Consider the following 8,018-nt stretch of genomic DNA (forward strand, 5'->3'; position numbering starts at 1 on the left):
CCATGAAAAAAGGAAGAAACCATGAAAATACCCAAGGGAGAGAGGGGGTTTCTGAGGGGCGGGGTAGAGATGGGGATTTTCATGAAATGGGGAGAGGCCAAAGTAGGGCCTTTCCCTGAAGCAAAGCAGGAGTTTTTTGTGCAGTTTCATTTTAACCAGAGCCCCCATCCTGTAGCCCCTACTGACACCTGCCCCCCAACATGTGACCTAGAGCCACTGGTGCGTCCTGAGACAGCCCCACTAGTCTGGCCCTCCTCCCCAGTGCGAAAACTGCAGAGCCGCCAGCACTCCCTCTCCTAGGGGTCTGTTGAAAGGCAGCTACCTGCTTGGTAAGATAGCGGTGAGTATCCCTGCTCCTGCTACAGGAGACCAGAGTTTGATTTCCCCGCCCCCCTGGAAAGCTGACTGTCTGACACACTTGGAAGTTTCATGCTAATTCAGACTCACCTGCTGATCAGCCTGGGGCTTGCTTTCAATGCTGCAAGTGATTTGAATCCTTGAGAGGAGAACTAGGGCGACCAGATGTCCCGATTTTATAGGGAAAGTTCTGATTTTTGGGTCTTTTTCTTGTATAGGCTCCTATTACCCCCCACCCCCATCCCGGTTTTTCACACTTGCTGTCTGGTCACCTTAAGCAGAACCCACAATTCCAGCTTCTTTGTCTCACTGTGACATGATGCAACCAAGTCTGTTGTTGTCCAGTTTGTGGTGAATCTCTTTCTGTTTTCTTCATTGTTCCTGGGGAGGGGAGTTTCCCCATTCATCACATTTCTTGATGGGAGGGGAAAGGGAGAGAGAAGAGGGTTTTTTTTTTTTTTTTTTCGGTTTCTTTCTCTCTCGTTGCTTTCTGTTCTTTCCTTCCCATCCAGGAGCATCCCTTTCATTTCAGATGGTGGAGTGACCCCCACCCCCCTTCCCCATTCTCAGCATTCAGGAGCCTTTGGAGCAGAAAAATTTGAGGGGCGGGGGGAGCAGGAGGTGTGAATTGTTGGCAGGAAGGAGTCCTAGCAGCTCTTCTGAGAAATGACTCGCCCGTCTCTAGAGTCTCTCCTGTGGGCTCTGAGAGGCAGGATGGGGCCTGTATGGTAAAGTCCATGCAACATTCCCCTTTCATCTCAGCCCTGGGATGTCGCCAGTAGCTGCTGTCCCCTGGTGGCAGCAAAGGAAGTTTCCACCCATCCAGGAGACCCCAGCCTCAAACTAAAGTCAGCTTCAGGCTTCTCCTCTCTCCCTTCTTGGAACGAAGCTCATGTTTTTTACCAAGAGTTAAAGCAGCCCGAACCCCCAGAGTCTGGAGCAATGTCACAAGTTTGCAATCTCTCCATGGAAGACAATTTGTTAAATCCCAGATGAGTGGAGTGAAATCAGTTCTCAGCCTGAGTCCTTTGCTCTTAATCCTGAGGATATTGTCCCACCGTGGGGCGATTTCCTACCTCTCTTTCATACAGAAGCACAATTTTCTTTGCACGGACACAGGAACAGCAAGATCTTTCTCTGTCCCTCGTGCAAAGCAGGGTGTCAAATTCCGTGGAACCTTCCTCTTCTGCGATGGAAACAATGGACAAGCAGGGGGCCCTGGGCACCTCCAGCCCTGGCCGTGAGATGTTCCCTCCCCTCTTTCTTTATGCTGCTACAGTTATTTCATGGAATGTCTGGGATGGGGGAAAAGCTGAGTTCACTCCCTGCTGAGGGAAAAAAGGACCCTCAAAATCTCAGGCCCTCAGGGAAAACCCCAACCCCTGCTCCCGGGATCACTGAGGTGCTGGGGATTTTAGTAGGAAAGGGACTGTCTGAATTGTCAAGGTGGGGAATGAATAACCATCTACAACTAGATCCACCTCATTAACCACTGACACAGGCTGATCGTGCTGCAGATAGAAGGGAAACCAGGAGTGAGTCTTTGCTGTAGAGCCATGGAAACAGTGACACAATTGCACTGCAGTGAATGTGCTGGGGAAAGCTGGACTTTACAGGCAAGTGGAAATAGCAGATCCTAGAAACACCTGGAGCTCCCCACACCACTTCTGCCACCAGGGTCAGGTGTTGAGCTGCTCACTGAGCCCCCTACCACCATGACCTTCCAGCAGGGGATTGCAGCACCCTCCCGCCACCAATGCAGGGGAGAGGGCTGAGTGTATCTCTGCCCCTGAGTCCAGGGCACACACTCTCTCTCCCCCACACATTGAATCTGGCTGTGCTGCAAAGTGCCCCCTATGAACCAGCAACCTCCAGGAGAGCAGATTTGGCCCTCAGAGCAGGGAATGTGTCCCCCATGCTGCTTTTAGGCTCCCAGACACTCTGGAAACAGGAAGGATCTGAGTGTAACCCATAGCAGCTGTAACCCATCTGGGGATGTAGCTCAGTGGTAGAGCGCATGCTTTGCATGTATGAGGCCCTGGGTTCAAGCCCCAGCATCTCCAAGTTCTCTTTTCACCCGGCTGCTTTGCTCATGCCCAGCAGGGATGTGGCCCACCAGTCTCCTTGCACGAGTTTCAATCCTGCTCCGTGAGGGGCAAATGCCAATTGCATGGAAGGTCTGGGGGGGTTTCTGCTCCAAAGTCACCTTGGTACTTTTAAGATTCCCACCTGCTGTGCTATTTGGGACAATGGTGGATGAGAAGGGAGAATTCTCCAGCACTGGAGGGAAAGGTCCCATCAGCCCAGACTGAGGGGCAAGGAAACGGAGGGGCAGTCGGTGCTCAGAGAGGAGAGGTGGCAGTGATTTACACCCACCAGGGGACGCTGTCCTTTTGAGGCGAGTGCAGCTGGCTTGGGATGGTGCTGACGATGGATAGAAAAAAGTCTGGAGTCAATGACAGATGAGACCATAGAAGGGGAAGGGGAATTGCAGTTCCACAGAAGGTCCTGGGTGCTCAGATGCCCCAGTTCTAGGCACCCTGGCCTGTCCTAGAGAGAGAAAAGACACAGCAGGACCCAGCACCCCTACAGTTATCCTATGGACAAGAACCTTTTGGGGAGTGGGGAGAATCATAGAATATCAGGGTTGGAAGGGACCTCAGGAGGTCATCTAGTCCAACCCCATGCTCAAAGCAGGACCGATCCCCGACTAAATCATCCCAGCCAGGGCTTTGTCAAGCCTGACCTTAAAAACTTCTAGGGAAGGAGATTCCACCACCTCCCTAGGTAACGAATTCCAGTGTTTCCCCACCCTCCTAGTGAAAAAGTTTTTCCTAATATCCAGCCTAAATCTCCCCCACTGCAACTTGAGACCATTACACCTTGTCCTGTCCTCTTCTACCACTGAGAACAGTCTAGAGCCATCCTCTTTGGAACCACCTCTCAGGTAGTTGAAAGCAGCTATCAAATCCCCCCTCATTCTTCTCTTCCGAAGACTAAACATCCCCAGTTCCCTCAGCCTCTCCTCATAAGTCCTGTGTTCCAGTCCCCTAATCATTTTTGTTGCCCTCTGCTGGACTCTTTCCAATTTTTCCACATCCTTCTTGTAGTGTGGGGCCCAAAACTGGACACAGTTCGACATTGGTGAAGCCTCATCTGGAGTATAGAGGGGAACAATCACGTCCCTCGATCTGCTGGCAATGCCCCTACTTATACATCCCAAAATGCCATTGGCCTTCTTGGCAACAAGGGCACACTGTTGACTTATATCCAACTTCTCGTCCACTGTAACCCCTAGGTCGTTTTCTGCAGAACTGCTGCCGAGCCATTCGGTCCCTAGTCTGTAGCGGTGCATGGGATTCTTCCATCCTAAGTGCAGGACTCTGCACTTGTCCTTGTTGAACCTCCTCAGATTTATTTTGGCCCAATCCTCCAATTTGTCTAGGTCCCTCTGTATCCTATCCCTACCCTCCAGCATATCTACCACTCCTCCCAGTTTAGTGTCATCTGCAAACTTGCTGAGGGTGCAATCCACACCATCCTCCAGATCATTTATGAAGACATTGAACAAAACCGGCCCCAGGACCGACCCCTGGGGCACTCCACTTGATACCGGCTGCCAACTAGACAAGGAGCCATTGATCACTACCCGTTGAGCCCGACAATCTAGCCAGCTTTCTATCCACCTTATAGTGCATTCATCCAGCCCATACTTCTTTAACTTGCTGGCAAGAATGCTGTGGGAGACGGTGTCAAAAGCTTTGCTAAAGTCAAGGAACAACACGTCCACTGCTTTCCCTTCATCCACAAAGCCAGTTATCTCGTCATAGAAGGCAATTAGATTAGTCAGGCATGACTTGCCCTTGGTGAATCCATGCTGACTGTTCCTGATCACTTTCCTCTCCTCTAAGTGCTTCAGAATGGATTCCTTGAGGACCTGCTTCTTGATTTTTCCAGGGACTGAGGTGAGGCTGACTGGCCTGTAGTTCCCAGGATCCTCCTTCTTCCCTTTTTTAAAGATGGGCACTACATTAGCCTTTTTCCAGTCTTCTGGGACCTCCCCCGATTGCCATGAGTTTTCAAAGATAATGGCCAATGGCTCTGCAATCACATCTGCCAATTCCTTTAGCACTTTAACACACAGGTTCCCTCTGGACAAAGGGGAGCTGAAATCCCCCAGTGTCCTGGAATTTAAGTAATGCAAGCTTCCAACCCTGCACGGGTGGGGGCTGAGGTGCATCAGCAGAAGGTTGGGTTGGACAGGGGCGGCAGGTTTGTATAATTTTTGGTGGTGCCCAGAATGAGATCAAGTCCTGCCCCCATCCCCCACACCTGCCTAAGGCTCTGGGAGAGAGTTTGGGTGTGGGGTCTGGGCTCATGCAGGGGGTTGGGGTGCAGGAGGGGGTGTGGGGGGCATACTCTTGGAGAGAGTTTGGGTGTGGGTGTGAGGTCTGGACTGGGGCAGGGGGTTGGGGGTGTGGCGTTTACCTTGGGCATCTCCGAAAAGCAACCTACACCCCCCTCTGGCAGCAGCTCCCAAGCAGGAGGGCTGGGGGCATCTCTGCACACTGCTGCCCGCAGACTCCACCCCCACAGCTCCCATTGCCACAGTTGGCAGAGTTGGTGCTCAGGGTGGGGGCAGCGTGTGGAGACCCCCCTGCCTCAGGGGCCACAGGGACGTGCTAGCCACTTCCGGGAGTGGCATGCCACGCGGCGCGAGAGCGGGCAGGAAGCCGCCTTAGCCCCCTTGTGCTGCTGGTGATGGTGGTGGGGGTTCCAGGCCCTTTAAATTGCCCAGGGAGGCAGGCGGGACTGGGGGGGGACACTCCCAAGGGCCTAACATTTCTTTGCACAACGATAAATCTTGGAACAGGATAGAAATGAAACGGCGGCAGAACCTAAGGAATGAAAAGCCTCTGGATTCTTCTGTGTGCATTGACTCCGAACGGGAGCTGTAATTTGACTCACTTTGTGGCTGCAGCCGGTAAAATATCAGGACAAAGTCATCCCAGTGATTGTAACACTGGGTTTGAGGAGGCTTTGGTTTTATTAAAATGTAATTGGCATGTTATACTTGTGTTTTTAAAAGTGGCTTCCCCAAGCAATCCCAAGTTGTTCTTCCCACAGCTGGCTGATGGTGGGCAGCAGGGGATGTCCCCGATCTGTGGGGAAATCTCTCTGGGCCCCACTGTTAGTTCTCAGCCTTTCTCCCCCTAACCACACACCCCTCCCTTCCCCATTATCAATGGTTTACAGTGACCCCTCCCTCCCTTTATGGGACACAGACTCTCTGTGACAGAGACTGACTGGGGCTCCTCTCTGCAGGTCCCCAATGGGGAAGGAAAGAGACAGGGGTTGGGAGAAGATGGGTAGAAGAAGTCAAATGGGGCTAAACCAGAATAGAGGAGATTTTCTTCCTGTTAAAATGTACTGGATTCTCATTGCTGAAAAGCCACGTCTTTAGTTAGGTTGGAACCATCCGCCTTTCAATTACCAGGCAAAGGTGTGAACCACAGAGACCGGTAACGGCCTACTTCCCAACACTGTCTAAGAGCACCTGCAGTGGTGCAACTAGTTAGTGCAAAGAGGACTGCTGCTGGGGTTATGAGTTCAAGCCTTACCTACAGCACTGGTTTCTATTACATATATAACTTCCCCCACGTGCTTTGCACAATTCACATAGAAAGTGCCATCCTAGGGTAATGAGAGTAAGTTCTAAAATGTGGAAGTGGGTCCCTGGCTTGGGAACACCCCCTGTCCCATATTGCCATCATTTCTGGTAGATTGTTTGCTGGTAGGGAGAATTGATTTATTTGCTACTGAGAAAGCTGCCAGGACAGGTCTCTGGGCACCAGATCTCCCTGCTTCTTCCAGCACATCCCTTGGCTCCTTCTCTGCCCCAGTCACTGCTGTAGGACGGTCCTATATGCACTGAACCTAAAGCTTTCCCAAGGCTTCTTAGTGCAGTTGGCAGTATGTCAGTCTCATAATCTGAAGGTCCTGAGTTCAAGCCTCAGAGAGGGCAACTCTTCCTGCTTCAGCTTCTCTAAAGGCAATCAGAGAAAAGAAACTATAGGAGAGTGGTTTCTAGACACACACACAGACTTTTCTAAGGCATTAACTTTTCCTTCTCTATGGAGTTTGTATTCTCCATAGAGCAAAATAAAAAACACCAAACACGCAAGTCTAAGCCTAATACAGTATGAAACTCAATACAGATAGAAAAGGAGTACTTGTGGCACCTTAGAGACTAACCACTTTATTTGAGCATAAGCTTTCGTGAGCTACAGCTCACTTCATCGGATGCATGCATCCGATGAAGTGAGCTGTAGCTCACGAAAGCTTATGCTCAAATAAAGTGGTTAGTCTCTAAGGTGCCACAAGTCCTCCTTTTCTTTTTGCGAATACAGACTAACACGGCTGTTACTCTGAAACCTATCAATACAGATAAAATCTCACCCTCAGAGATCTTCCAATAAACTTCTTTCACAGACTAGACTTATTTCTTGTCTGGGCCCAATCTTTTCCCCTGGTATAGTCCTTGTTCCAGCTCAGGTGGTAGCTAGGGGATTTCTCATGACTGCAGCCACCTTTGTTCTGATCCACCCCCTTATATAGCTTTGGCACAAGGCAGGAATCTTTTGTCTCTCTCCTGGGGAAAAGCCCCAGGTTTAAGAGGGATTCCTGTACCAGGTGACATGGTCATATGTCCTGTGAGACCCCAAGCCTTCATTCTTCCAGGCCTGACTCACAGGAAGGCTTGCAAGTAGACAGAGCCATCTACAATCAATTGTCCTGGTTAATGGGAGCCATCAAGATTCCAAACCACCATTAATGGCCCACACTTTGCATAATTACAACAGGACCTCAGAGTTATAGTTCATATTTCTAGTTTCAGATACAAGAATGATACATTCATACAGATAGGATGAAAACACACAGTAGATTATAAGCTTTGTAATGATACCTTACAAGAGACCTTTTGCAGGAAGCATATTCCAATTACATAATATTCACACTCATTAGCATATTTTCATAAAATCATATGGAGTGCAATGTCACAGCAGGGAAAGGGTTTCACTGCGGCACCTGGGAGCAGTTGAGTTTCATGTTCAGGTTTTGGTATGAATTCCTCCAGGTTTCTCGTAACCACACAGGGACCTTAGTGGGTGCTCTCGATACAGGAATGGCCCAGATACGATAAAGTGATGGGGATTGCATTTTCCTTTTATTTTTGTATTTCCAGTAACATTTCTGTTTGCAATTTCGTTTTGCTTTGTATAACTGTGTTTTCTCCTGGATCTGATATTTAACTAAAAAAAGAATAAGGCCTCAGGGCGCTGGATGGAGAAAGCAAGCAGGCTGGGGCTAGGACTGCTAAGAGAGCGAGAGTAACAGGTTTTCTGTATTGTTTCCAGCCCTCTTTCTCTTGACCCAAAGTTGCCTTTTTTGAATGTGAGCCTGGCTAGCTCAGTTGGTAAAGCTGACTCAGACTTTTAATTTGAGGGTCCAGCGTTCAAGTCCCTGGACAGGCAGAGGACACTTTCCCCCTCTGATGTCCCCCAAGAACTTCAAAAGCCATCTCTTGAGGACCCTCCTTGACTTTACTTTTTCCTTTTCAGGACTTGGGCTTTCCTAGGAAGGACCCTTTACTGCCTGGG

At 49.9% G+C, this 8,018-nt stretch overlaps 2 non-coding genes across 2 annotated transcripts; both read left to right on the forward strand.

The window, feature by feature from the left end:
- The first annotated feature begins 2,348 nt into the window (after nt 1-2,348).
- Nucleotides 2,349-2,420, forward strand: TRNAA-UGC (transfer RNA alanine (anticodon UGC)). Its single transcript has one exon. It is a non-coding gene; the product is annotated as a tRNA-Ala (tRNA).
- Nucleotides 2,421-6,309: 3,889 nt separating this feature from the next.
- TRNAM-CAU (transfer RNA methionine (anticodon CAU)) lies at nt 6,310-6,382 on the forward strand. Its single transcript has one exon. It is a non-coding gene; the product is annotated as a tRNA-Met (tRNA).
- Nucleotides 6,383-8,018: the final 1,636 nt, after the last annotated feature.

The sequence above is a fragment of the Natator depressus genome, chromosome 28 (genome assembly GCF_965152275.1).
Source record: "Natator depressus isolate rNatDep1 chromosome 28, rNatDep2.hap1, whole genome shotgun sequence".
NCBI classification, from domain to species: Eukaryota; Metazoa; Chordata; order Testudines; family Cheloniidae; genus Natator; species Natator depressus.